This window comes from Echinops telfairi, unplaced genomic scaffold, assembly GCF_000313985.2.
Source record: "Echinops telfairi isolate 266 unplaced genomic scaffold, ASM31398v2 ScPeMD7_31;HRSCAF=116, whole genome shotgun sequence".
In the NCBI taxonomy this organism is placed as follows: Eukaryota; Metazoa; Chordata; class Mammalia; order Afrosoricida; family Tenrecidae; genus Echinops; species Echinops telfairi.
This window is the reverse complement of record NW_022103928.1, coordinates 30,538,226-30,543,435: the sequence shown is the minus strand read 5'-3', so window position 1 is coordinate 30,543,435 and position 5,210 is coordinate 30,538,226.

Sequence of the window (5,210 nt, the reverse complement as noted above, 5' to 3'; positions counted from 1 at the left end):
CCCGTGCCCGGGGTAAATCTTGTACCCGCTGAAGCTGCACAGCTCGACCTTCATGGCTGCGGCAGCACAGGGCCGGGAAAGACGGCGAAGAGGAGTGTAGTTTTTGAATTATAAAGCACAGTGTATTTTTTAATATAGTTCAACTTTAGAAAGAATGGAGTGAGAAAGACCCACAAAAGATGTACTATTTTTTGAGGTTCCAAAGTGTCACCTTGATAGATTTTCTCATAGGACACAGGGCGATGGGTGCCAAAAATCTGACCTGAGGCTGAGAAAAATTCATTAAACAAAACAAGCTAAGTGTGTCTAGTGTACATCAATTCTTTTTTTGTTAAAGGACATCTGCACATATATGCTTGTGGATCCACGGTAATTACTTGAAGGAGGCACCAGCCAGCAGTCACCTCTATACCTGTCCCTACAACTCATGACTGGTGACCTCTGAAGGATCCACAGAAAAAGAATTCCTACAGAGCTCGGACTTCCCATGCAGAGGCCAGTCCCACAGGCCTATGCCACCATGTTTGCCCGTGGATGGTGGTGCTCCGTAGGCCGGTCGGGCTCTTGTGCTAGCCATGCGAGTAGGCAAGCAGTGTTGGCCCTCTGGGGCTGTTCCCGTCCCTGGGAAATGGGCCTTGTGAGCTCTGGCTCTCGGCGTCTGCTGGGAGGGAGGGTGGACACCCTGACAGTGTCTGATGGGTGATGACACTCGGGAAATGCCATTTCCTTCCTCTTGACATCAAGAGGAGTATCCAATTGATAGAGGCCAGTCGTGTCGTCTTCTAGGGTAAAGAGAGAAATCCTTCACTCTAAGGCAAACGCACAGCCGGGAAGATGAACCTAGGCTGATCTGGAGATAGCTCCCATCACATCCCTGCATAAGATCTGTCTCATCGGAGAGGCAATTCCTCTGAAGCTAAAGCACTTTCTGTCCCATTCGGTGAAGGGCCAGAACCCTGGGCTAGGAACGCTGGACCGGTGCATGGAGCAAAGCACTTCAACTTCTCTGTGCCTCAATTTCCTCAACAGGAAGCGAGGGCAAAGAACACCCGGTGTGGTGATGAGAATGAATTAAATACGCTGAGTTAATATAGAACAGAGGGCCTTGTCAACTGCAATACCATTTGTGATTAGGAACACCGACACATTTTATTGAAAGAACTGATGAATGAATACATCCCCCCTCCTCCCCGACCAGGTCACCTGTGGGCCTAAGCGAGGCATAGCTCCAAGTGCTGAACTTAGAGTAAGTATGCCTCACAACCATTGTTTGCAGAAGATACTGGGATTATCCTCATGTTGAGATGATAAACTCGAGGCACAGAAGGATTGAGATACAGAATCACATAAGTCACGAATATGATGTTCTACATGCTACTTGGGTGAGTAGTGATTGAGGTCTCAAAAGTTGGCCATTGGCTGTCTAAAACACAACCATTGGTTTCTCCCTGTCTGGAGCAACAAGTGAAGAAAAGCCGCATGGAAACAATTAGACTCATGGGCCACACAAACATCCGTGTCTACAGCCCTCAGACCCTGAAGAACTAGATGGTGCCCAGAAACTACCACCTACTGCGCCGAAAGGGCCCACATCATGAGGCAGATGGAGTAGAACAAGGAGGAAGAATGGAGAACAAGAGGCAAAATCATAAAAAAATGTATCAGGTTACTGGTTGGGTCAAGACTTCTGGAAGCCCAGAGCGTGTGGCCCTTAGTCACCTTGCAGGTCTGGAAATGAACTCTTCCCTACGGCTCAAGTCTCAGCTAACCAATAAACAGGTCAAAACCAGAAACAAAGAACAGCAAACGGGTCTACAAGGGGAACAATCACACTAGGAAGGTACGTACTTCCTACAATAGTCAAGCATTTGAGATCAGAAGGGGAGCAAGGACAAAGTCCAGGAGGGGCAGAGTAGAAAAGAGGGAAGCATGGAGACAGAAAATGCGGGAGGACGTGGGGCCTTGCAATTGAGAGCAGTGAACAGCAAGTGTGCATCGTAGAGCGGAAAACGGGCCTGTTCTGTAAGCCTTCACCCAGTCGACAAGAAAAAAGGGGGGTGGTGGTGGGGGTGTTAAAATATGAAGCCATTGAGACGGCTTTTACTTTCTACCCACATAGCGCCATCAGCTGGACCTGAGTATATGGCATGTGCACACACACACACCCCCCCCGTTTGTCACAGTCCACACTCCCCAACACTGAGACCCTCTTTTCATTTGTTTTGTTTTGTTTCATTTTCTTTCTAACGGCCTGAGTACTATTGTTTTCCTTAGGGGTGAGTCCTAATGGCAGGACCCACGGAGCTATGAAAAAATGGAAGCAGAACCAGAAGGTGATGGGCTTCACTTGTCCAAAGGACAGAATATTCCAATACAGTTAACCCACTGATGCCTGGCCTGGTCCTTGTGCACATTACCAGCTGCGCACCAGGGCTGCCTCATCGGGTGTAGAGCAGCGGTTCTCAACCTGTGGGTTGCGACCCCTTTGGGGGGTGTCAAACGACCCTTTCACAGGGGTCACCAGATTCATAACAGTAGCAAATTACAGTTATGAAGTAGCAACGAAGATAATTTCATGAGAAAAAAAAAAGAATTTTATGGTCAGGGGTCACCACATGAGAAACTATGAAAGGGTCGCGGTGTTAGGAAGGTAGAGAACCACTGGTGTATGCCCGGCTCAACTCAGCCATAGTCAAAAAGCTCCATGGCCTGGCACAGCAGTGGGCTGAACGGGTGGCATTCACAGCCTCAGGTCGTGGGGTTACCCTGGGGAGCTTCAGTCCCCCTTGGCCGAGTGGCGCATCTGTCGCTCTCGAGAAAGCTTTACCAGGCTGAGTGTGGGACGATGTCAGCCTCTCCACACCACGCCCCCGACACTTCCGAAAGAGCGGCAGATAATTCGATGAAGATGAGGGTCCGTGATAGGACGGCACTTCCCACACGCCTCTCAGAAGTGATCTAAGATATGTCTCCCAGCTCAGGCCACCCCCGCATCGCCAACCACCCACCCCCCAAGGTAATTCCCTGTAAGATGGGGCCCAGCGCCGAGAAAGAAAAACAAATCATGCTTCCTGGGCAAGAACACACACAATCAGGGAGCTGCTGGTTACGGGCAAAGCGGTGTAGCGAGACTACCTAGCTTCTACCCCAGTGTCTCCCCGCACCTCCTGGCAAGTTATGGCAAGTTCCTTAACCTCGCTTCGATTTCGTTTCCTTATTTATAAAATGAATGTAATCATAATTTTGCAAAACCTCGCTGACTGCCACCAAGTCCCCTCTGACTGACAGCAACCCTTTTAGGTTCGGCTAGAACTGCCCCTGGGGGTTTCGGAGGCTGTGAGTCTATACGAGAACAGAAAGTCTCCTCTGTCTCTCACAGAGGGACTAGTGGAGTTGAACCACCAACCTTGGGGTTAGCAGACCCACGTGTCTAACCCACTACACCACCAGAGCCCCCATTGGGTAATAATATGACCTACTTTAGAAGGTGGTTGCCAGACATGAACAAGTTAATATGCGTACAAGTGCTTAAAACAGAACCTAGTGTATCGTACATAAGTCCTTCTAGTGTTTGCTGAGAGTGGGGACGAGGGGACGGTAGGACATAGTATCACTTCTGACTCCCCATTTCCCCCAAGTCCCCTTGCTCTCCGACCCCAAATACCTCCCAAATGTGACTCTGGTATAAGACACCTGTCACATTCACCTCCAGCTCACACATAGGAGGTGCTCAGAGGAGAAAATGGGAGTTGGGACCCATAGGACCATTCTTCACCCCCCAGGAAGCACCCTCCTCCATCCCTAGTCCCTTCCACCTCCTCCTGAGCCCTGTCTCTGACACAGCCTCTCCCCGGAGTGACCCTGTCCCTCAGCTGTGCCCCACTTCATGGCCAACGTTCCTCCAAGCGTCTGTGAAACTCGGGTCTGAAGGTGAAGAGCATTTTTTCAGTTTTATAAATTCACTTTTTTTTTTTAATTCACTTTTTTTAACGCTGACATATTTCAAAGTAAATCCCAGACCTCCTTTCTTCCCATCTCTAACTACAGCAGTACACATCCGAGAGAAGAAAAAACAAACAGAAAAGCTTTCTGTTCTTGTGTGTCGTGAAGTCGATCCAACGCACAGTGGCACCACGTGCAAATGGAACGGCGCCCTAAGGTTTCCTGGAATGCAATCTTTACTCAAAGAAATCATTAGGGTTTTTCCTCCCACACAGCCGCTGGTAGGTTTGAACCACCCACCCTGCTGTCAGGAGCCAAGCACTTAACCATTGCACGCACCGCTTTTGAACACTGTTCTATGTAGTCAGTACATAGGAACACAATAATTCATTCATCTAATGTTTGGTCTCTGGTGGCATCGTAGGTTTGTGCATTAGGCTTCTAACCCCAAAGTCTGCAGTTCGAACCCATCTATCTCCTTGGGAGAAAGAAGAGGTGATCTATCCCTATAAAGATTCACAGTCTCAGAAACCCAAGGAGCAGTTCTACTCTGTCCTATTGGGTTGCAATGAGTCAGACGAGATGCTGTGATGTTGGTTTTAGGTTTTTGTTTGTTTACTATCTGGTCCATCAGTAAACTAAGAGTCAGCATTTGTAAACAGTTAGTGTTTTTCTGGGCCTTTTGTTCTGAACTTTCCTCCATTGTCAGACATCAAGGATGGAGGCTGGTAAAGATACAAACACGGCGAGGCTGGCAGGAGGGCAAGCTGAGGCGCAGTGGCCGAGGAAAGACATCACGTCCACGTCTTTGGAGCCAGCAGTCCCACTGCCGAGAACACAGGGATGGCCGCTCATCCTGAAGACCCAAAAGCACAAACACAAGAGGAGCAAAGGACAGGAGAGACCTCAGATACACCCCCACCCCGCCCTGACTGCAGGACAGGCTGATCAGTAGGGACAACGGCCTACTTTGAAGCCTTTTAAAAACAAAGTGGGGCAAAGTTCTAGGACTCACGATCGGGTCAAATGGTAGCAGTGGAGAATGTGCAGAAAGTTGGCTAGAAGTGCCCGGCTATCAAAAAGTATAGCGTCTGGGGTCTTAAAGGCTTGAAGATTAATCAAGCGGCCATCAAGCTCAGAAGCAACAAAGCCCACATGGAAGAAGCACACCAGCCTATGCAACCACAAGGTGTCGAAGGGATCAGGTGTAAGGCATCATCAGAACAAAAAATCTTACCATAGTGAATGATGGGGGGAGTGCGGAGTGG